The sequence below is a fragment of the Acomys minous genome (assembly GCF_964271855.1).
Source record: "Acomys minous genome assembly, chromosome: 5".
Classification (NCBI taxonomy): domain Eukaryota; kingdom Metazoa; phylum Chordata; class Mammalia; order Rodentia; family Muridae; genus Acomys; species Acomys minous.
In genome coordinates this window covers 62,363,473-62,388,949 of record NC_140494.1, presented here as the reverse complement: position 1 = coordinate 62,388,949, position 25,477 = coordinate 62,363,473, and the positions used below count along the sequence as shown (strand labels likewise).

Sequence of the window (25,477 nt, the reverse complement as noted above, 5' to 3'; positions counted from 1 at the left end):
ATTGACTTGCAGAGGAAAGCTTTTTTTTTTTACAGTGATATCCACCCTGTATGATTTTAAAAAGATGATCACTTTTCTTTTTATGAAACAGACATTCCTATAACATTTTATGTCAATCTGTCATGATTTCTCCATTGTAAAATCTCTTCCTGTGGTGAAAAGGCTGAAGCTGGTGTTTTCCCAAGATTTAATGATATGTGGAAATATAACCAAAATAACAGGCATTATATCTATTTTAATCACATTTGAGAAATGTCAAAAACATTGACCAGTTGGAGTTCCAATGGCTGACTTACCTTTCAGGTATGAAATATATTATGAGATAATTCTTAGTCCATTCCAAGTTTGCTCAAATTCATGTGATCCCTGACATTTCAGAAGCATTAGGGTGAAATTTCAATTTTCTCATGAAAGGAAGAAAACTGAAAAGAAAGCTTAGTAACCAACACCAACTCAGCCAGGCATGCAAGTGACTATGGACACAGTGCACAGAAGAAGAGGGTTAGCATAAGTGAGGTTCAAACCCCTACACAGATCTACCCAACGGACAGGACATTCTCCACAGTTGAGTGAAGAGTGGAGTCTGATTTTCACACGAACTCTGGTGCCCCATATTTGACCACGTCTCCTTGATGGGGCGGCCTGGTGGCACTCAGAGGAAGGATAACAGGCTACCAAGAAGAGACTTGATACCCTATGAGCATATACATGGGGAGGAGATCCCCCTCAGTCACAGTCATAGGGGAGGGGAGTAAGGGGAAAATGGGAGGGAGGGAAGAATGGGAGGATATAAAGGATGGGGAAACAATTGAGATGTAATATGAATAAATTAATAAAATATATTTTTTTAAAGTGAGGTCCTTTGTTTAATCTCCAAAGCTGACCAAAACAGTGTCAGTCTGATAATGAAAAGCAAAAAGCTCTTCCCAAGTTACTTTTGATTCCATGTATCCAAGTCAACTAACCAAACCAGGTAGGAAGATGAGACAGATGTGTATGTTATGTAATCCCTGGACAGGAAATGCCTTCTATCACACGGTCTGCTAAAATAATCCTCAGACCAAGCCAAAGAAACTGTTTAAAATAGAGTTTGACTCATAGGATCTAGGTAAATGCCATTAAAGGTTCCTTTGTCTCTCTGCCTTGATTAAAACTATTTCTGAGATGATGGATTCATTCCATATGCCAAAACCATGTCTTTCTGCATATGTTTTGTATTTTGGGGGACAAAATGAAATTGGCTTCTAAAACAGGAAGATTAACTCCAGCTGTTTGAAAAACAAAACTGTGCCCCAGGAACACAAATCCAGCTACCTGATTTTTCAAAATCCTTTGGAATTTTTTCTATCCATTCATAGAAAGCATGTGATAATTATAGCATGCTTCCAATGCCCAGCAATCCTCCTAGAACACTAGATTATGTATTTGTCCAAGAGATGAGAAATATGGAAGAGAAAAAGTCGCAAAGTTTGGAGAATTTAACTGTTATTATAACTACTAGTATACAGAAAAGAAACTTTTTTTTTCTGTTTTAATTGTCTCCAAAGGGAGGGAGGAAAAGAAGATGCTTAATTCTGTGTGGCATGTCAAAGGTGGAAAACCCCATCTAGAGCCCTCAGTAGCAACAGATATTATCAGCAAACGGTAACTGAACAGGCAACATCTGGTTTCAGAAAAAAAAAAAAGATCTGAACCCAAAACCATATGAAGTTTTTCTCTCCTTAAAGAAAGGAGCTGCATTGTTGAATCAGCTGCTGTGCCGACTGCAGCAGCCATTGCCCTGCAGCTGCAAAGATGCACACAGCAGCTCTTCAGTTGTGCTGGCAACTGTGCTTCTCTGGGGGTGACGTGGAGGGAGACGGGGCACACAGAACATCACTCTCAACTCTTTTCTTATTGGAGACGGGGTCTCTCTCTGTAGTCCTGGTTGCTGTCTTGGAACTTTCTGTGTAGACCAGGCTGGCCTCAAACTCAGAGAGCTGCTCCTGCCTCTACCTCCCCAGTGCTGGGGTTAAAACTGAGCTCCCATACCCAGCCAAACCAGCCTCACTTTCTTTTAATTCTCAGGAGAGTGAGAAAGCTCAATTGATCTTCAAGATTAACCTGTGTGGCACCATGATTAGTGTGGCGAGGCACTGAAGAGTCCCTATCCAAATAAGCAAATAAGGCCACACAGACGCACACTGCAGACCTCCAAAGCGCAGCTAGTATCTGCTCACTTTACTCTTGGTAGTAAATCGTTCTGGACTATACGATAAGAGAAAGAAATCCAGCTTGAGGGGCAAAACGGCTTACCCAACGATCTTACAGTAACTCCCGCATTGTCACTTCAAAAGTGAGCTGCCACACGTGATGCCAGTTACTGAGGGACCAGACTGGAGCTTCTCCAGGAATTCTGCTCCTCTGAGACTGAAGCTTCTGCCTGCCACCCAGATGTTAGCCTCTCCACATGCGTGTGCACACACATGCACATAACCACATACACACACTTGCCATACACGTACACACACAGGCATGCATGTCTCTACACATATTACCTATGACCATGACTTAGTCCTTGATCGTTTTTCTTTTTAAAAAAATATTTTATTTTATTTTATATATGTGTGTGGGTTCATGAATAAATGCACAACGCCTGGTGAGTGTGTGCACGTATGTGGGCCTGTGGGGGCCAGAATAGGACATCAGATCTCCTGGAGCTGAACAGCAAGCCTTTGTGGGCTACCCAACATAGGTGCTATGAGCTAAACTCTGGTCATCGTGACTGAGTTTCGTGGAGATGTGAAAGGTGTGTGGGGTACAGAGTCACTCCCTGTGGAAACAGAGCACTTTGTCGGTGTGATTTATAAATATAAAAATCCAAAGTTTTATTTGTGTTCCTGGGCTCCTTAAAATCAGAAGGGGAAAAAAATGAATTCCAAGCAGGAGCTGGAACTGTGTAGAAGTATCGAGTGCTCTGTGCTGGTTAGTGAGTAAGCCGGAGGCTCTGTTTCTCCTGGACAGCCCTGGCTTCTGTCTCCTCCTGCTTCTGGCTTAGATAGGCTTGGAGACCATCTCTTCCTCGCCCTGTGCTGTGTCCTGCCACAAGCCAGCAGGAGCACAGACACATTGCTTAGTTAGCACTGCAGTCTACTTCCTACAAGCAATTGCATGCAGAGCAGATTGTACCGAAGGCTTTAAGAACCAGAGACATTGATGCTGAGCACAAGCAAGGCAGAATGATGGCTACTTCTGTTCTTCAAAGGCAGCTAAGGGTTTTAGAACGAAGGCTTCTCTCTCTTCCTGTGGCTCAACTTTCTTTTTTTTTTCTGCATTTTCTTGACCCATCCTTTTGAACAGAAAAAAAAAAGTCTTTCCTTTTTGGAGCATTTCAACTCTTCAATTGCCTGCAGCCCAAACCCTTCCACCCAGCATTGCCTCTTTTTATTTATTTTTTTTTTTTTGTACTTAAGCAGGTGTTTCTTACTTCAAGGTCTCTTCCCCCAGAAGCAGCAGATGGGAAAGGATGGCCAAGAGGAAGTGGTTTTCTTTCGTGTTCTTATCTGTACTTGTTACTTTACTAGAAATGAAGATCTAGTGGACAGAGCATGTCTGTGGGAATGTAATTCATCTAAATGACGGGACAGGCAGGCACTCTGTCCCAAACTGGCATAACAAGCAGGTTGTCTTACCCTTTCACCTACTTTTAGTGCTAAGTGACTAGACATCCTTAAAAAACAACAACGCTTGAAAGCAGCCTTCTGCTACCAGCCCTGGGAGTTAAAGACTTTCACATTCTTTGCTGAGTTACACTGTAAAAAGATTGCTCCCACTTAGCAATGTCTTTGGCGTGACGTCCTGGTCCCTGTGAACACTAAATGGAAAACAAAGGGCAAAACAGCAAAGCACTAACCGGAGAAGGATAACAAAAGTGAACTAAGGTTCTAACCAATGGTGACTGTGTCATCCATTCCGAAGTAAAAACAAAACATCAAAATTGGGCTTTAGTCTCTCAAACGCTAACTTAAAGTTTGCACATAAAATATCCCTATGCTCTGAGTTGAAGGGATCTATGGTGGACAAGGAATTGGAGGTCTTAAGAGGTCTAGGGAGGACACAGTGTTGGAGGTCTAGAGAGGTCTAGGGAGGACACAAGAGTTGGAGGTTTGGGAGGACACAGGAGTTGGAGGTCCAGAGAGGTCTAGGGAGGACACAGGAATTGGAGGTCCAGAGAGGTCTTGGGAGGACACAGGAGTTGGAGGTCTAGAGAGGTCTAGGGAGAACACAGGAACTGGAGGTCTAGAGAGGTCTAGAAAGGACACAAGAGTTGGAGGTCTAGAGAAGACACAGGAGTTGGAGGCCTAGAGAGGTCTAGGGAGAACACAGGAATTGGAGGTCCAGAGAAGTCTAGAGTAGACACAGGAGTTGGAGGTCTGGGGTTGGAGGTCTAGGGTAGACACAGGAGTTGGAGGTCTGGGGTTGGAGGTGGTCTAGGGTGGACTCCAGGGTAGGAGTACTTATCAGGCATCAGGTGACTTTCACAATGCCTGTTCTTGGCCACAGTGGGGTGAGGGAAGTGAGGGCCTGGGAGTAGGAAGAATTTCTAAGCCATGGGTGTTTTTCTCAGATGAAAAAAACATTACAAAATAGCACTGAAATGGGATACTAGAAGTTGGCGATTGCATCAAAACATGCAAATGAGTGAGAGTAAGTAATGTGTTTGAGCAAACAGGCACTGCCTTGCACTTGCTCTCACGCATTTGCTTACTTAGGGGAAGTACAAAGATACTATTCAAATGCATAAGACTTAGGGTAACATGGCTCTGACTACTGTGGCGGCACAATACCAGTATCCCCAAAGTCCTTGGCCGTGGCAACATTAATGCTTTAGCTTCTAGATTGCAAAGAGCTCCAGGCATTTCTGAAGGTGTGTGGAGCCCTGTGGCAAGCTCTTTTTCTCATTTGTCATTTAAACAGTTGGCCACTGAATTGTCCACTCCAACTGCCTATCAGCCTGGAAGAGGGAAGCTGCATTTCAGTCATCAAGGAGGCTTGGTGTTCCCACCCATCCTTCCTCTATTTCTTTTCTCTGTTCCCTAGTCCCTTCATCTTTGGTGCCCCCCCCCCCTGCTTCTACCATAGAACAATCTTAAGGTCTGCCATGCACAATGATTTTTACATAGCCAACATGATTGTTATTTTTCAAACAAACAAGAGCAAACAAATTAAACAAATAAACAAAACCCAAAGTGATATTTAGTGTTATTGGTGGTGTTCAAAGCAAAGAAATAAATAGAGGTCCTAAGAAAAAGTGGCTTTGAAAATGAGAGTGTGGCAACTGTGTAGATGACTATTAGTCCCCCCACAGATGGCAAACACACAAACCCTTATTCTTTTAGGAGATCCCCGTGTTTAGGGAGAGCTCTTCCCAGCTGACCAACTGATCAGCAACATAGAAGGCTATAGGGAGTGAAAAAACATTGGGGGTTGTTACATTCAGATTCTGATCAGTGCCCAACTGGACTGGCTCAGTTTGGTAACAACATTCATTTATCCCTCAACAACTTTTCACATATCAAACACCTAATCCTTCAAAGAGACCTATGTGTATCTAGTCCTTTCTAAAAATTGAGCCGATAGAAAACAAAGCCAGGCAGCTGTCCTGAGATTCTGAGATAAAGGGTGACTTTTCTTTTGTGATGCCTTTTTAGTTGAACCAAAGCTAAGCAGGTTTAAAGGAAGGCACTCTCAGGCTTTGATGATGCAGATAGACACCCATGCCTCTGTACGTAATGATAAAAGGAGATGGTGAAAGTGGCACTGTGAAAACAAATTTTTTTTCAAGATTGTTGCTCTATTTTTTTTTTAACCAGGAGAGTTCTTTTAAGCTGTGAGGTTGACAGTTAACCTTGTAGACAGCTCTGTGAACATCTACCTATCACATGGAAGTGGTATGATAAAGACGCAGATTTCCCAATCATTTTTCACCAAAGAGACCTGAAGATATTCTGTTGTTGAGACACAAGCTCCAGTAAAAGCTGTACCACTTACTGTTGGACCCTGTGAAAAGTACTTGACCTCGTCAAGCCTTGTTTTTTCATGCTTGTGTAATATAGTTAATACAATGGTTGAACAATATACAGAAAAAGTACCTCGTATACTTCCTGGCATATCACAAAGACTCAAAGCATTATGGTAGCAACTTAATTGTGTGTGTGTGTGTGTGTGTGTGTGTGTGTGTGTGTGTGTGTGTGTGTGTTTTACAGCACTTTACCCATCATTTCTAGAGGCTGACAGCAAACAGATTATGCTGCAGCAATACAGCTCCACTGACTTTTACTTGGAATTTTAAATCATATATCTTAATTTTAGTTGTAGGCTATTTAACTTTTTGAAGTATTAATAGCAGAAGTATTAATAACTTTGTGTGTTACGGGTAAATAATTCTTTCAAAGCAGGGTTACAGATCCATGGCAAAGCATCTAGTTCCCTAACATGTGTGAGGCCCTAAGAGTGGGAAGGAAGGAGACAATTCCTAAGGTTGGGCTCTCAGAATGCGGAAAAAACAGTAGAAATTTGAACCCTCCTCTGGCATTGAACAAGTACAGATATTCATGTAAAGTTTACACTGAGGGTCGGGTGAGACAATCATCCTTTGAAGCTAACTGCTGGCCTGAAGTTTACACTTGAACTACATCATAAGAAACAATATCTTGGCATTGTAAATAGTTTCCCTTTCCACAGCAACTTACAGTATCTAAAGAGAGAGCTTTGGGTCTGTGTCCCTGGGTGTGGGCACAGTGGCACACACCTTTAATTCCAGCACTTGAGCTACAGAGGTGGTCGATCTCTGAGTTGGAGGCTATGCTGGTCTACACAGTGAGTTCCAGGGCATCAGCACTGTGCAGAGAGACCCTGCCTCAAACAAAACAACAAAAACAAAAAGAGCTTTGTGTTCCTTAAAGGAGCTCAAAAGTAATTACTTAGAATCTTAGAGGTCACATGTTTTTTGTTTTGTTTTGTTTGTTTGTTTTTTTAAAATTGTGACTGAGACCCCATATTTAAAGTACAAATACAGCACTGAATTTAAAGCCAACGTTAAATAGAACAGAGTGTAGGGCCACAACTGACTTTACTTAAAGTGCTTTTCATTTAGAGGGCAAATGAATATGTCAGTATTCAAAGACACCCACAGGGCAGAGGTCATTTAATGTTTGACATTGAAGAAGATATCATTTTTGTGTGTTTAACCAGGTCAGAACTGAGATTTTAACTCTCTTATTTTTCAGAGGGCCTAGCTTGAAAATATATACCCAATTTTCTCTATTATATCACTGAAAGAAATTGGGGAAAAGGACAACTCACCAACAAATACATATATCGCTAAAGAGAATTTTTTATGCCTCGCTGGCAAACTGATAAGAAATCTTTCAACATCTTGATACAAAGAATGATATTAATGAAAATTTGGTTTTCAATATCAGGATCATATTTAGCCTCTTCAAGAAATGTAAAATTACTCTTTTCCCAAACAGACTATCATCCAAGGTGAAAATCCTTGGAAATTGTTCTCAAATAGTCAAGAAAATCCAGGTTTCTGTTATCTGAGTGATCCAATAGCCTGAGGTTTTCATGTGGAGACTCATCAAAACAAACCATTTAACTGTGTTGTCAAAAGTTCACGTTGTAACAGTCTTAAGCTATTTAAACAGATAACATTACTGAATTTATTAAGGGAAATATGCTCCATTTGTAAAAGAAAAATATATCAAATCCTATTTTGATTAATGTAATTGAATTGTTCATTGGATCAGATTCGTATCCCACATTCAGAGCGAAGGATGTTTCTGCCTGTGACTTGTCAGTCACCTTGAAACTCTAGTAATTAAATAAGTTTTAGTGGATAATATGATTGCATTTTCTCATAAAGTCACAAAAATTACCTAGAAAATCAGCTTGTAGTAATTTGCTGTTCTTTCTAAAAACAAAATTTGCCTTGTAAATTGTTAAATAGAATTCAGTTTGCCATTAGATAAGGCTAATATTTCTCACCTCAGAATACTTTACGTGGTAGCCGTCATGAAGTTTTGTATCGTTACCCCTCAAGGCAGTGCCTCTCCCGTGTGGCCCACAGACTCCCCCCCTCCATCAGAATGATTTTGGCATTTTCAGAAGCTGATGCCCCTGCCCTGCTGTAGCCCGCATTACTAGGAGATTCTTAAGCAAATTTGACATCCAATTTTTTTTTTTCCAAAACTCCAACTAGTTTCTCTTTGACTGGCATGTGATTTTTAAAAAGTATTTTATAATATAAAAATAGATTGTTTTGGAGATATTTAACAACCTATTTTCCTTTGGGGTACCTTGGGCCAAATAAGAATGAAAAGATAGCAAAGTAGCAAATAAGGCAGGGCCCATATGTTAAGTAATCTGTATGAATCATTCTGGAAATTCTTGTAGGTCCTGGTCCGGCGTAAGTGCCAGAGAGCTGGCCTCCAGCTGTCCACAGCTGCAGAAAGAGCGAGAACACCGGGTAGTGTCCATGCTCTTCCCAGGCTAGAGCTTCAGCAAGCTTCCCAACAGAGACAGACACCCACAGGATGGCTCCCACAGGGCCAGTGCTCGCTGAGCTTGTTTCTCCTGAGACTGGAGACACAATGTACAACCATTCCTAGAGACGGGTCTGACTGTAACCAAAAATGTAGCCAGATGCCAAGACCTCGGCAATCACCCTCTGTCAACCTAGTACCCACACACCTAAGCTTTTGAGCAGCCTGTTTCCTTTTTCCTAAAAATATAATTCTACCATGAGCACCTTTCACATCTACACTTGACCCAGGCTATAATGTCAGGCAGCTCAGACACTGAACCCTTTCTTTTTTATCTCAGAGTACTACTGTACAGCAGATACCCCCAGTGCCTCTGTTCCTACATTTCTAAAACCAGATGGACATCTTCCCCTATAACATTCACAGTCTATTCTGAACAGTGTGGCTTGTATCTAGTGCGGAACCAAATCTATTGTGAGACAGAGCCATGTCCTGTTCCCCGACAAGTTTTTCTCCCAAGATCCTGCAAGATACAAGGTGAACAAATGAAACTGAGTCACTGAGCGAGACCACACTTCAGCTTTCGTTCCAGGAATGTATAGGGAAAGTGTCAATTTATTTAAGCACTTTAAGTTGTGCTGAAAAATAAAAGTTACTAAAAATAATGAAAATGTGGAGCTGTAGAGCCTCTATAAAATAGTGTCGGTAAAAAGGTTCATTGCGAAATTATAACACAGGGAGAAGCAGGTCGGGTAGAAAGCAGATGGCACCCTCTCGGGTTGCCACCTGCCCCCACTGGAGTCAGTTTTGCCTAGACTAGCATTCCGTAGGGAAAGCTTTTCACCACTCCATGGACATTGCCATAGCAACTGCATCTGCGGCTATCACACTTCTGCTTCCACCTCTCCTGCTCTCTGCCTCTTAAAAGTCATGATAACTATAGGGATGATTATAAAGACAGCGAGAGTCCTGTCCACACAGCCTTCTGGGTCTGGTCATCTGAGAATCCACCCACACAATTGTATGTGCCCATTATGATGTCATTCCAAACATGCAAGGGTGCATTCCAAACATGCAAACATGTAAGGGTGAGAGGACAGGAACAAGAGTGAAGACAGTGAGGCATATTAGAGGAATAGTGGACACACGACCATGGACCGGGGCCAGGGAGGTAGTCCTCAAGTGCAAATACTATTCTTACTTCTTCCAGCAGTGTCCTAGAGTCTGAGGCATTCACTATGTATGCACCAGAAAGAAGGAAACTGTATGTGAGGGTTAATTATTTTGCACATGACAAGCCACAGTGAAACGATGGAGCTAGGGTCTGGCAACAAGTATCTTTTAAGCTCCAACCACAGGCTGGGCGCTGTGCTAGACCCTAGGGGTCACCAGAGGTAGGATGGCTGGGCTGCTACCCTCCATCTTTTCTAATAGGAGCCACAAATAAATAATCGGACATTTCAATTGTCACATGATGGAGACTAAAGTAGAACGGTACAGAGTATTAAGTGTTTGACGTCGCAGACAGTCAGAGAGCAAAGGGATGCCTGCGTGTTGAAACTGAAGCCTGTGTTGAGTCCAAAGATGGCATAGGCACACCAGGCAAGAAAAGCAGCCAGGAAAGGGGCTGGCCGAGGCAAGCGATGCCTACACAAATGCCTGGGGAGAGTGGGCAGCCTGGATGTAGCCTTTTGGGTACCTGAAAGTCTCCACCAGAGAAGCACTGAGGCTTGAGTGGCGACAAAGAGGAGAAGTCCTCTGCACTTGCTTCCTGGGAATGGAAAGGAAGGCCTCGGATCTCAGCATCCTTTCCCCCCCCTGTTTCCTTGAGCCCTTATTCCCCTGCCTCTTGAGCCCAAAGTGGAATCAAAAGAGAATCTGCTATTCAGCTCCCTCGTGGGGAGACACACACAATGGCCAGATGCCAGACTGTCTAGGCTCAGACCCCAGCTCTACCTGAGTCGCTGTCAGCCTTGGGGCACTTAATGTATCCAGTTCCTAACATAAAAGAAGGCCAAAAAGCCGGGTGTGGTGGCACACGCCTTTAATCCCAGCACTCAGGATGCAGAGGCAGGCAGATCGCTGGGAGATCGAGGCCAGCCTGGTCTACAAAGTGAGTTCAGGACAACCAAGTCTACACAGAGAAACCTTGTCTCAAAAAACCAAAAAAAAAAAAGTATTAACTATTGCCTCAGAATTAAGACTGTTGCAGGAGGGGGTCAAGACACAGATCAGCAATTTAGAGCACTTGTTATTGCAGAGGACCCAGGTTTCAGTCTCAGCGCCCACATGGTGACTCGAGACCAACCATAACTACAGTTCCAGAAGATTCTACGCCCTCTTCTGACCTCCACAGGCACCAGGCATGCATGTACTGCACATGCATACATACAGGCAAAACATCCCACACACAAAAATTAAAATACAATTTTAAAGATTTTCATAGGAATACTTGTGCAAATAAATATTCTATAAGAAAAATACAGTTGGAAAATCCCAAGTTAAGCTGAGGTAAATTTGATGATGATGATGACATCTTTAAGACACAACTGAACGGTCCACTGTGGTGGCATATAAGGCAGATCTTGTGGGGTCAGTGCCAGGGCAGCCAGGACAGAGGAGATCTCATCTCAGACAAACAAAACCACAACTCTACTGAGAACTGTGAATATCAAAGTGAGAGAACAGTCTGCAGCAATTTCCAAATCACAATTGCCCATAGGATGTTTGCTGTCGTTTGTTCGTTTGCTTGCTTTTGTCTTTCTAAAAATATCTGAATAAGGCCAGCATCCCTCAGACCTAACCTTAGGGCTAATAACACTTGAGAAAAACACAGATGAATGTAAATGCTTACAGTTCAAGTCCACCAGGGACAGATGCTCTGCGTTTGCAAGGAAAGCCCTTTGGTCAGAGCAGAAACATAAGAGGGAACTTGGAGTCGCTGTTCTTAATGCTAAATTTGCTTGAGACGGGGAAGCTGAGGACAACTTTGCAGAAACATGTCACTGAATAAAGTAGGAAGTGGCCACTGCCGCAGCCCCTGACGGCTCTGCCCTGCCGCTGCTCACCTTATGTGGTAAAGCACATGCACACGCTCTTACGACCTCAGGGTCACCAGACTCACACTTGAAGAAGCTTCTAGATTTAAAGTTCAAGATCAAATCTATCAAATATCATGTCTCATGGTCAAAATGTGAAGTAATGCATTTACAGTTTGTGACCTCATTGGGAGGAGAAATTAAACATGTTTCTTTCTAAGTGACGCCCCAGTTCTATAGCAACCAGCAGTTTGAGAAACTTCAGTCAGATGGGAGCTAATCGGCCTGATGCTCTCAAACTGGATAATGCCACCAGATTCCATTCTGGGCCAGACATATCAGTTGATACTGGACCAAGTAACTTCTCCAATCACTTTCTCATTTTCAAGAGGAGAAAGTTGAATTAGACCTCCAGCCAGGACGTTTTTCTGAACTACCATACTGTACACTGAGCACATGGCAGATCACAGATATCTAGATTTATTAGCAGCACTAAGGAAACAGAACCCCTCTCTGGGTGGTCAGGAGCATCACAGTAAAAAGGGAGCAACAAAAGCAATTAAATTTGGAGGTTAGGCACAGCCCTCAGGAAACTAGACAGTAGTTGAGCCTCCGGTACCAAATTCAAGATAGCCTGACATAGTAAATGTGGGATGAGACTGTCTGGAAATTATGGCAGCCGTCAAATAGCTATATTTCTTTATTATCAGGGCCAGAGGGCCAGAGATAGGCTGCATCTGTCAAGTCAGAGGTGCCACAAGCATTCGTGCGCATGCCTTCTCCCATAGGTGTGTGATGCCTGACAGAGATCCTAACTGCTGACTCTGGAAGTTAGGGGGGCCTCTTGCCTTTCAGATTCTCTACCTTGAGGTGAAACCTTTCCCTAGTTTCCCCCAGGTCTTGCTGCCCTCAGCAGCCTGCACCACCTTGGTTAAAATGGGCTTGAGAAGCTAAACCGAAAGCCTAGAACTGGAGACATCTTGAATCAGAAAATCAGGAAGTTGCATTGCTATTTTCATTTTTTATTTTTAACTTTACTGACAAGCCTCATTTCTGCAAAACCCCGACGTTACAATCCCTGTTTCCTTCCCCCAAACAATTTTGGGATGGTTTTGAGAGGGGAATAATATTTAGCACTTTAAATATTGGCACTTCTAGCATAAAGCCCTTCATGAGAAGCGGCATCCGATGACAACTGGCTGTGTTGATCATCCAGAGCTGTGAGTCTGATATTTAGTTAAGAGTCTAGATGTGCCTGTGAGAATGATGCTGATCACAGAAGCACCCAGGTGGCTCCCTATCTGTCTGTTCTTAGGAGAAATGTTGAAATGACTTCAGATTATCCTAGGACAAGTGTGAAGACCCCACTGTGGGCAGCAGGGTGAGCTCCCATAGAAGGGACGCTGCATTTGAAGCAGGCCGATCTGTTCCTTGTACCCGACTCTGCAGCATGCTGTGCCTCTGCATCTCCTACACCAAAGGAATTGCCCAGCGATCTAGCATGCCCCTGCTATGGCAGGCACATTATATTCTTTGTAAACCATAACTCTTTCCATTGTGGGAATTTTAGATTCCTTGGACTCTTGTCACTGAAAGCTAGTAGCACTCATCAGCCTTTAAGCCCAACAGCAACCTTTCTCCTACACACACACACACACACACACACACACACACACACTCATGCACACACACTCACACATATACACACACTCAGACACACATACACATATACACACACTCACACACATTCATGCACACACACTCACACATATACACACACTCAGACACATATACACACACTCATGCACACACACTCACACATATACACACACTCAGACACACATACACATATATACACACACACACATGCACACACACTCACACACACATACACACACTCACTCATATACACACACTCAGACACACATGCTCACACACATACACACACTCACACACACATACACACACTCACACATACACACACACTCAGACACACATGCTCACACTCACACACACACATACACATACATGAGACACCAAATACTTCCTGGGATTGTCCTGGCACCAGTCAGAACCATTTCGGTGAGTTCTGTGACTCCTCCTCTCCTTTAAGGGGAAAAGGACCTGGGATTTAGAATGCTGTAGTCTAAACCTCTTAGAAACATCTTGCACACCACGGACCTTGCACGTAAAAAGGCACAGATATAGTTGTGCCTGTTATGACATTAGAATAGTGATTCTGTACATGTTCACATAAACCACATCAAGTTATGGGGTGTTTCCCACTGAGTTAGAAAGAACCCTCTCATGATATACAACCACCAGACACCCCCTTATTCCATGTCACACACAACAGTCTCATCTCAGAATGGCAGCAGCTTAAGTCATATCACACACACACATGTGTGTACACACATACACACATGCACACACACAAAACACATGCATGTGAGTATGCACATACACACATGCGCACACACAAAGTAATTAATAAAATGAATCTTTTTTTAAAAAGCTAAACAGTCACTGTAGGAAATTTTCATTCTGTTCTCCCTTCCTACGTTATAGTCTCTTTCCTTCCCTGCTCCTGCAAACCAGAGCTGTGAGTAGCAACAGTTCTTCCTCCTGGGAAACTAATGATCAATCTTGCCCACCCCCATAGTCATCCAGCATTCACTTGCTCATACCGAAGTATGAGCAAGCAACACATATGGCTGTGACTGTCAGGGAATCAGTATTCCTCCTTGCATACACACACACACATACACACACACACACACACACACACACATGCACACACCCACACACACACACACACACACACACATGCACGCACGCACGCACGCACGCACGCACATATGAGCTGGTCACATACAGAAAGAGTTTTGTCTGAATATTAGTTATTGATTTTCTTTTCTAGTTCTCAGAGCTTCTTTCAGCATGGAGATGCTGAAAGGCTTCAGAAGACACTGGAAAGAAGGATTTTTGGCTCCATGACATGCTAAAGACAGACAGACAAATGCTTCAGACTCAAAAGGAAAAACCAAATTTTATAATGGATTTTGTGGTTTTAGGCTTTGTGTCTGACTGAACCGTTTCTCTTAGCCAGGCTTTGGATCTCTTATCTTTGGAAAGAAAGGGGTGTTTTTAAGGCTTATCCTGTGTTACATCGTCCCAAAGTCTAAATTATTTTCTTCTGCTGTATTTCAAAGTCCAGTGCAGAGGCAGAATGGTGACTCTGGGAAAAGTCAATAGTACTGTTTATACCAAACACCATAAAAACTAGTGGAACAACAAACTGACAAGGCCTTTCAGTCATAGGTGCTGTGATTCGGCCTTTAGTGAACTGTTACACAAATGGTAAGGACAAATCTATCTGCCCGGTTCTCTTCTGACATGAAACTGATGTCTATACCAGTGGGGTAACATGCTATCGTCTTTTCCCATACCATCTCCTAAACATGTGATGTCTGCAGTGCCTTCCTCTCCCTGCACCGCATGCCACATCCTCAGTCAGCCAGTCACTAACAGGACAATGCTGTAGCATCCTGAAAGGGCTTCCATACCACATAAACCCCGAGTTCTCTTACTTCCATGGGAGGTGTTCATAAATGCCTGGTCTCTTTCAGAGCAGGCAAGTGATGCTCAAAGGAACTCTCAGAAAATGAAATCCTAAGTGAAAATAGCAGAAAACCGTTGACACTGTCTTATTAAGAGTGAAAGACGTGGGCTGGTGAGACGGATCCATGGGTAAAAGGGATTGCCACACAAGCCTGACAACTTGGATCTCGTGGTGTAAATGAGAGAACCGACTCCTGAAAGCTGTTCTCTGACCTCTAATGCTCACATCATGCACACCCAATAAAAATACATAAAACTAAAGAGATGGGAGGCCAGCAGAGAATCTGGAGAGGGGTGAAAGTAGCTTAAACGCAATATCCATGTATGACATTATAAAAGTAAAATTAAGTTATAAATTTGAAAAGAAAGTTAAAGATTCAAAGCAAGTTTTTTAAAAAAGAAAGACCAGGCAGCTGTGAGTTCAGGCAGCCATTTGCACACTTCTGCAGTGCGGGCACTTCAGGAGAGTTCGTCCTCTCCCATACACTTGGACACTCTCAGGTTGAACTTGGAGTAAAGCACTGTGGACTGTGCAGCTGCTGCTCGGGCCTCTGTGTGCATCCATCCCCCGAGAGCCTGCAGAACTCAGCTGCCGGCTCAAGCACTGAGCATCTGATTCAGTAGGTCTGCAATGGGCCTAAGCTTTGGTCTCCCTCGTAAGTTCTCAGTTGATGCTGATGCTGCCAGCCATGGGCTCAGAATTTGACATCTGCTGTCCTTAGTGTAGTAAATCAAAATGGACAAATGTAATGTCCAGGTTATTTTTAGTTATTTTTAAAAGCCTACTTAAAATGTGTCTTTACATCTTAATTTATACCTTTATCTAACTAGTAATGCTACTGTTACCTTACTGGAACCCCTCCATTCCACAAGAGGAGAGAACAGAGTCAGTGTGTCTCCCGGTGAGATCCACAGTTCCCTTTCACCAGGACTCTCTGACATTCTAAGCAAGATCTCTGAGCTGCATCCAAGACCATTTGACACTAGAAAGCACACTGTTAGGACCATCTATTAAATATGCTTCTTATTTATGCCAGGTTAAGAAAACTACTGCCATAGATCAGGAGCCAATAACCTGCCAAATATAATTTATCATTGCAAATCTTTGCTGTTCAATGTAAGAGTGGATATCTGTAGTGGAGTTTCACCCTCCATTTTCTTTCTCATGTATCCACTCAACATTTAGTGGGTCCCTACTATGCGGTTACACCTAAAAATACAACAACGAGCATTAGATACATGTGGTTTGCTCCTATAACAACTATCTTCTAGTTGGAGGAATAGACCAAACCAGTAAACAAATAAGCAAATGTGGAGCGTGCTGTAAACATCACAGACAGAATGGCATCATCTAGTGACTGAAGATATGAGGACATTTTTGTCGTCGCTAAAGAAAGAGAAAGATTTTTAGGTGGGTGGAGCCAAGGAGAGATGAATAGTGATGGGTCTAGAGCAATAAGCATCAACCAAACGTTATAGATCCTAGATCGTAGTTTCAAATTTTTAATTGAGGCCATTATGATAAGGAGTATTATGGTCTGGTTTGCATTTTAAAAGGTCTTTTTGCTATGTCAAACATAAATTGTAGGCAAGTAAAAATAAGGCAAAAAGACTGGCCATGGGCTGTGGAGATGGTCAGGGGGGAGAGGGCTGGAAGTGCAGTCCTGCGGATGTGAGCTGAAATCTACAGATGTGCTTACAGGCCCAGGTCCAGGGAGAGACCCTGTCTCACAAAATCGTGTAGAGACTGATGGAGGAAGACACTCAATGCCGACCTCTGGTCTCCAAAATGCATGAGTACGCACATGCATGCGCCCCTATACACGTGTCATGTGTTTACACATGTACACATACATAGACACTAAAAATGAACAAATAGTTAAGTCAATGAAAGACTAGCTAAAAAGGCTGTTGTGGCAGTCTAAATAAGTGACGATAAAGCTTTAATTACAGGAGCTAAGGGGAAAGAAGGAGAAGATAATTTCTCATTTATTTGATACAGAGAATAAAAAGAGAAAGCTGAGAGTAGCGGAGCATTACCCTAATCCTAGCACTCAGGACGTTGAGGAAGGAAGATCATGAGTTCAAGGCCAACCTAAGCTGTATAGTAAGACTCTGTCTCTAAAGCAAAATGAAAGAAAGGAGGGAAGGGGAATAGGGAGAGGTTCCAATATGGATGACTATTAAGTACTTTTAATTACATGCTAACTTCACCAACTTACAATTATATTTGCACTCCATACAGATGACCAACCAAGCATAAGTGTGACTGATTATTAATTTTTATAATGTAATGACAGATTTTAAACTTGAGACTCATCTTGTATAGGTCAGGATGGCCCAGTAACCCTGCCTTGATCTGCCCAAAACTGGGGTTACAGGTGTGAGCCACCAGGTCCTGCTTGAGATAGCCATTTCTTTACGTGAAATTATTACACATGACTTATCTGTGGGACATTAGAGCAGCTTATTTCTATTTGAGATCTTTATACTCTCATAGAGACCTCAATTTCCTTCACAATTATCTCTGTGTGTGCTGTGTGTATGGATGGGGCACATAAGAGAATAAGGAGTGTATTGTGTATGTGAGGAAGCCAGAGGAGGGTGTTAGGTGCCCTGTGCCAACACTTCCTGCCTTATTCTCCTCACATAGAGTTTGTCACTGAACCTGGAGCTATGCTGGCAGCCAGCAGGCAAACCAGAAGTCCTGTCTCCATCTCCCACAGTCCTGGGGTTGCAGGTGCATGAAAATATGCCAAGCGGTTTACATAGTCGCTGAAGCTTCAAATTCACATCTTCATGCTTGCACAGAACATGTTCTTCCCAAGTCCTGCTACATGAATCTGGTAATCACTCTAGTCAAAGTCTAGATATAATATTAATGAAATATGTGTCATGGTGGTTTTTCCTCCCAGCCCTAAGCTCCCAGAATAGTGACTCATGAGACTCAAAATATATTTACAAATATCTAGGCCATAGATAGCTAGGCTCTTCTCTGACTAGCTCATAACTTAAAATAACCCATTTATACTAGTCTGTATTCTGTCATGTGGCTGGTTACCTCTGCTTAGATACCATGCTTCTGTCCTCCTCATATCTTCCCCTGGGTGAATCGGGGTGAATGTTGCACACCTGGCTCTATCCCAGAATCCTTGCTGCCTACTGAATGTCCCACCTTCTATTCTGCCCTTTCCTATAGGCCATAGGTGTTTATTGACAGGTGTTGCATCCATTTTTTCCTTTATAGTTTCATATAATTAAATAGCCAATGAAATTGTTGTTGAAAAGAGAAATTTTTATAAATTAAAAAAAAAAAAGAGGGCTGTCAAACTGGTTCATCCAGAAGAAGAACTTGCCTTAACGGCCCGAGGATATGATTCAATCTCTGACTCCTACATACACAATGGAAGAGAGAACCAGCTCCTGCAAGCTTCCCTCTGTTTGCCACATGTGTGAGATGCCATAAACAAACAAACAAACAAATAAATAAATAACTATATTCTGATTGTTCAAAAATGTGAAACAATAATTGCAATTCTCAACCTGTGTGTCCCACTCTCTTTGGGGCAAATGACCTTTTCACAGGGGTGGCATATCAGATATTTACAATACAATTCGTACCAGTAGCAAAATTATAGTTATGAATTAGCAAAAGAAATAATGTTATGGCTGGAGGTCATCAACACATGAGGAGCTGTATTAGGGGGGTCACAGCATTCGGAAGGCTGAGAACCACTGCTCTGGATGTTAAAGTCACAGACAAGATGAGGATCTGGAGATGTGACAAAAGAGTTTACCTTCTTCCCTCTTGTTTATCATCAGAATCACTTTGGTCTCTACCTCTTCACCTCCACCCTAATGTTGGCCTTGACCACCTTTGTGACATTCGTGTTTCGGTATTACTCTTCTTTCCATTTGATGGATTGCTCTAAGCTGGCTAACACTTTCTTGGCACATTGCTTTCAAATCAAAAGCTTTCTTACTAATATAGTTGCTGTGTTTTGCAAAATTTCCTGTCCACTACAGTTTACAAATCCTTTGAAGATAAGAAAAGAAGACCCTGAATTGAGGCAAGCAAAAATATCGTAAAAACCAAACAACCCAAGTCTAAGGCTCAGTGGTTTCAAGACTTTACCTCTGAAGGCACTGGGGTGATCTGAATGGTTTCAAAGCATTTTTAGATACATAGCAGGATCTACCTATGTACCTATATTCTGTATGATGTTTTATACTCTGTCAAATAAAACTGTAAAGGGGAATATATGCTTTTCCAGAAGCTTATCTAAATAAAAAGCTGTACTTATTCACAAATTAATATATTATTTTTAAGAGATGTGCGTGCTCACACAGACGGAACGTCTTGAAAGCAAGTTCAAACTCCTTAGCCACAAGTATAGAAATGCAAATTGAACAATGTTGTTTCATACTGTCAGAGGCTTCTCAAGTGTCTCCCCCAAAGACCACACAATAGAACAAGATTCCATGGCAGGCCATAGGTCACATTACGCACCCATGTGTAAGGTGCTCATATTTTTCAAAATCTCATAGCACTCTGCAAGTTGGGACTACAAAGCCAATGGAAAATTCAGAGAAGCAAAGTCAACTGCCCTGTATCTTAAGGCTGCTACTGGTGAAGAAATGTCCCCCAACTCCAGTATAGATGCTTCTCCTACGAACCACTCAAGCACTTATGACAATTTCTTTGGGTGTGTTTAAAAGTCAAGAACATGGATGTAGTATCTGTTGGTTTCAGTACACATGAGGGTGGACTTATAGTGAATTAAACTTTCAATTCTTAGTCTCTTCTAAAATTTTCTATCAGAACCAGGAGTGAGCACTATTAGTTTAAGGAGAATGATTCTGTTTTTCTATTTATACATTTTAATCTCAGCATATAAGATATCCTGCATTACTATGGTCTGACATCACCCTTAGGGCAGGGCCAGAGAACACTGAGCCACCTTATAGAAGGCCTTTCGCATTCATTTCCTTTCGTCGAAACAGCCCCGCGGTCCCACCCAGCCAGCCATGCTGTAGCAGAGGTAGATGGTGTGGGCAAGGTCTCTTCTGAACTTTTGGAATTAAAAGGATTAAAAAACAGTTGGAACGAGAGTGGTTAACTTCTTAGATTCTTGGAAGCTAATTCCATGTTCTGGAATGTTCCGTAGTTAATCTTTTTTCTAACATAGACACAGCCATGGCTCCTCTACTTTACTATCAGTTGCTAAAGCTCTTATCTGATTTATCATCAAAATGTCCATCATGTTCTCCTCTTGAAGCCTCGAGTGCCTGCTCCAGTGTCCAGGGCACAATTCCTTCACACGTGTTCCTTCATCTAAGAGAGAGAAAGGAGTTGGGTGGGGGTGGGGGGCGAGGGGGGGTTGGGGGGACCTTGCTAATACATGTGTTGATGCTCCTATCTACTGACACAGGGTTCCACATGGCTGCACAATCCTGCCCTCCTCAGAGGAAGGCGTCCCTGATCTTCTCAGTCTCAGTACTTGAAGGAATGTCCCTGGGGACAAGACAAATAAGTAGACCATGTTTGCACGGCTTATCTCTCAAACCTCACATCTGTAACATCATGACAACCAAAGCCTAAACTTGTTCTTTCCTGCTTTCTCATAGCTTTAAAGTTCTTTTGTGGCTTTATTTCAAATCCCCTGACTAATTCTAGAGGGTTGTTTTCTCCTAGTGTCGTTCGCCTGCTCTGGGATGGCTCCATCCCTGTCATCTGATTCCCAAATCATGTTCCCAAGCCGCACTGAGTTAGCATCCCACACACTCTAACCCTGAGTTCTGTATCCCTGCCCAATATTTAACTGAAAATACCCTTATAAAAATCACCCTAAGAAGAAAGGTAAAAATAAAAAATAGTTAAATCTTCAATCTTAGGAAGTTTTATTCTTTATTTGAACCTTCTAATAATTTCAATTTCAGTCCTATGAAAACCAGAGAACATAGCAGAGAGGGCAAACCCTCCACACACCACACACACACACACACACACACATACACATACACACACATACACACTCATACACACACACACACACACACACACACACACGCCACATACATACACATACACACACATACACACTCATACACACACACACACACACACACACACACGCATGCACACACAAATGACTGTGGCTCATCTCCACTTCATTGCTTATCAACTCTGAACTTGCACAGTTTTTAGCACTAAGTGTAAACAAAGTGGTGGCATATAGCACAAGGTCGTTGCAAAGTGTAAATAAAACTACATATGTACAACACTTAATAGGGTCCCTGTTGAAATTCACGAACGGATTCTTACTCTCTAACATTTCCTGCCAATGGATATTTTTTTTTCTGTTTCTCCTTATTTCACTATAGTTCAGTGTCTATATTCTTCCTAACACAAGAAAACTTTTTGTTTTTGAGAATACCAATAGCAATTGTGTTTTATGAAGCCTGTAAGATTGAAATATCAGAGTCAGATATACACAGGCACACACACACACACACACAGACACACACACACACAGACACAGACACACACACACACACACAGACACACACACACACAGACGCGCACACACACACACACACACACACACACACACACACACAGGCGGGGAGGCATGGGGGCGGGCTAGTCTGCCTTTTTCTTTACCCCAAGAAAACAAAGATGCTTTGCTTTAGAATCATTTTTCATGCATGCAAATGAATCTTTTGCAGTATTTGAGAGTGACCATAGATTTTGCAAAACAAAACATTTCGCTGCTACTTCCTAGTGTATCCCACGAAGACTTTAATGTATGATGAGGGTAGGAACGTTAACAGTTAGTTTAGTGCCGCATTAAGTCTCACAGCTCATTTTTAATAATTTTCCAACGGTCACCTTTATTTCAAATGCCATCTGTTCCTCTCTGTCTCTGAGTAATGGCCTGCCCTGGCCTTGGTGCATTCTCAGGAAAGCCTTGTCCTGCTGGCACATGGGTTGCCAGCGACTGACCCTCATCCCACTTCTGTCCCAAAGTCAATGGAAAAGCCGGCACACCCTTCCCAAATGACTCTGGCTGTTATAACCAATGGACGGCAAGTGGAGGAGAGGCCAGCAGAGCAGGGGTGTCTGCCCCTCAGAAGGGCGCGCCAGCCTGCACACAGTCAGAGAGGCTTTGGAGTGCACCTCTCTCCTCGCTTCAGCTCAAGGGACTTGACGCTGCCCAGGCCCTGTCTGTAGCAAGGCCTTGACTTCTCCCTTCCAGTCCTAAGCCAGTCTCATATGGTAATGGCTCCTGTTTGCCAAAATTTTTTCCATGAAAGATAAGTCACACACAGTTAATAAGCATTGTTGTAGGCAGGCAATGGTTTATTAACATTCATTCACAACAGCTTATTCTTTTTTTGGCTACAAATCACTTATTTATGCGTTAAAATAGCAAAAACATCATTTCATCCATCCAATATGCTCTGGTGAAAGAGGCATTTTGAATTAATAAGCATAGTCATGGCTCATTGAGTAGCACGTCAGTTAGCACCAGCCTGCATGGACCACAGTGGTCCTGTAAGATTATTAGTTAACATACAAGTACCTCGTTACCCAATGAGGTCAGTTTGAACTGATAGAACGTCGTAGTTCATTGTTGTTTTAGAATGCCGTGGTTTTTTGCTTTTCGTTTTTGTCAAAGGTTGTTCATGTATCTTTGTTGGTAAGGTAGATCTATTTATTTTTTAAAATATGAACAGACAGAAGCAAAAGCTAAATCGGCAAAATTATGTTCAGTTTGTCCACATGAGAAGCAAAAAGATTACTATTCTTTTTCATTTTTTATTTTACTTTTAATTGCTTGTGTGCACGCGTGCACATGCACCTGCACGCACCTGCACATTCGCATATGAAGTCAGGCTCTAACAGAGTCTAGAAGAGACTGTGCGGTCCTCAAGAGCTTGAGATACAGTCAGCTGGGAGTTGCCCTATGTGCTAAGAGCTAGACTCATACGCACTGCTAACCACTGAGCCATCTCTCTAGCCCCAAGGCTAATATTCCTAATAAAGACATTGTATAAATGGATAAGAGCAATCGAATGCAATGGAAAATATAAAGAATCAAGTAGATTAGGCATTTTTAAAGAAACATCGCTATAAACATGGAGACTTGTACTAATGTTTGAATTGATATAAACTTAACACACTTTCCAAGGACGCATCCTTTCCCTCTCAAAAACAGTCACCCCAAAGCAAGGGAGAGAAGAAACACAAACCTCATATTCAAGGAAACCAGGTGGCACAAACATTTTAAAAGCATAAAATATCAAGTTGGAAAGTAAAAGGAGAACTGGGCAAGAGGAAAAGAGTCAAAGCAAGCAGGGAAGGTGCAAAGGCGATTGTACTCCCCACGAGCCAGTAAAAAACTTTCAGGCAGCAGCTGAGACATGCCAGCAAGTGTTGAACCCACGCTTCTCAATGGAAACTAATAGTGTGTGTGTGTGTGTGTGTGTCTGTATAGTGTGTGTGTGTATGTGTGTGTGTCTGTGTCTGTGTGTGTGTGTGTGTCTATATAGTGTGTGTGTGTGTGTATGTGTGTCTGTGTCTGTGTGTGTGTGTGTCTATATAGTGTGTGTGTGTGTATGTGTGTCTGTGTCTGTGTGTGTGTGTGTGTGTGTGTGTGTGTGTCAGGGGTGGGGTTGGAAAGGGGAGATATGTGTGTGTGCTGGTACACTTGTGTGCATGCAGTAAATGTTATCAGTAGGAAGAAAGCAGAGCCTATGACAAATCACAAAACAAATAATCTTTGCTGGAAATCCCCTGGCCCCAATTGCTGTATCTGGGAGCCAATCTATTGCTGCAATCAATGAGTGAGTACAGCACCAACCTAAATGTCGATTGATACTTTCAGTTAATCAGTAAACAAAGAGTTAAGCTACACATCAGAGCTTCATTCATTTGGGAATGAGGTGAGTGAGGGCTTTGGTGAGTTGAAAGATAACTATAAGTATTTGGCTATGTACTAGTAAATGTATTGCCTTGATTTTATGCTATTCATAATATGAAAACTAGAGAAGTGGCATGAGTAAGTCTAAACTGCTTTGTCAGCACTTTCTCTATCACCTTCTCAAGACAGGCAGAAAATACTGAATGAAGCCTGGGGCTTTCCATTTCCATGGGGGCAAATGCGCTTATAAGGTCCAACTCCAGTGTATACCAATGACAGGCCATTAAATGTAGAGCTGGAGAGAATGCCCACGTCACCCAGTTACATAATATTTCTACCTTTCATTGTACTTACCACAAATTATGACGGTTCATATGTATTAGATTATTGAAATAGTATATATTTCCTCAGAAATTGCTGTCTGATTTATCTCTGCTGTGTTTCTTATATCTAGAACAGAACTTGGCATGTTTTAGGCATCCGACAAAGATTTATTAAATAAAAAAATAAAACACCAAACTTACTATCTGCCAGATACTATCTTAGGTGTTTTATATTTGCTGGGCCATAAATATATGGCCATATTGGTCATATATCTATCAGTCACAAAATATTGTAGAGCTAGAGAGAAGGCTCATCTAAGCTGACATCATTGTTAGCTTCATTTTATAAAAGAAACCAGGAAATAACTGATCCAAGCCAGGATTTAGTCCCATGTACTTCACTTCCATGCCCTTCACTAAAGAATGCTCTCTCAGTGTATCAGAGCCATGAGGCTGGCAGAGAGAAATCCCAGGATGAATACCATGTTGCAGAATGTAACAATAACAGAGTTGGGTGTGTTAGCAAGGTGCCTTTAGCACTCAAGCAATAGAGACAAGTGAATCGCTGAGTTCCAGGAGAGCCTCATTAATACAATAAAGCCATGTCTCAAAAACTGGAATAAAATAAGAGCAACAGAGTCATGTTAAAGGAATTAAAGAGAAACAAAATACTGGAACTGAGAGACATCAAATATTTGCATTAAAATGTTCAAAACTATATGCAATTGAGCAGGCACTGTTAAATAGTGGGAATATGGGTGATTCATGCTTCAGTTTTCTTAATATATATTATAATTTTAACATTATATATTTTTACTTGTGGAATGATTTAATAGGCTTCCATATTTTTCAAAACATAGTCCAAACAAAATATAATTTGTTAAAAGTTCAAAGACCTTGTCAAAAATAAAAATATGTTGCCTATGACAGTAAATATGAAGACTAGATCTCTTTCCTCTAAAATACAGATTCAATGAAAAATAAAGTGTATTCATAAACTCATAAAGAATGTGGTATAGTTGATTTAGAATCATTCAAAA

The 25,477-nt window shown here is 42.0% G+C and overlaps 1 protein-coding gene across 6 annotated transcripts in view; it reads left to right on the top strand.

The window, feature by feature from the left end:
• The window catches only part of FYB1 (FYN binding protein 1), a 132,010-nt gene that overhangs the window by 62,601 nt on the left and 43,932 nt on the right, over nucleotides 1-25,477 (top strand). The gene's annotated exons all lie outside the window — the stretch shown is intronic.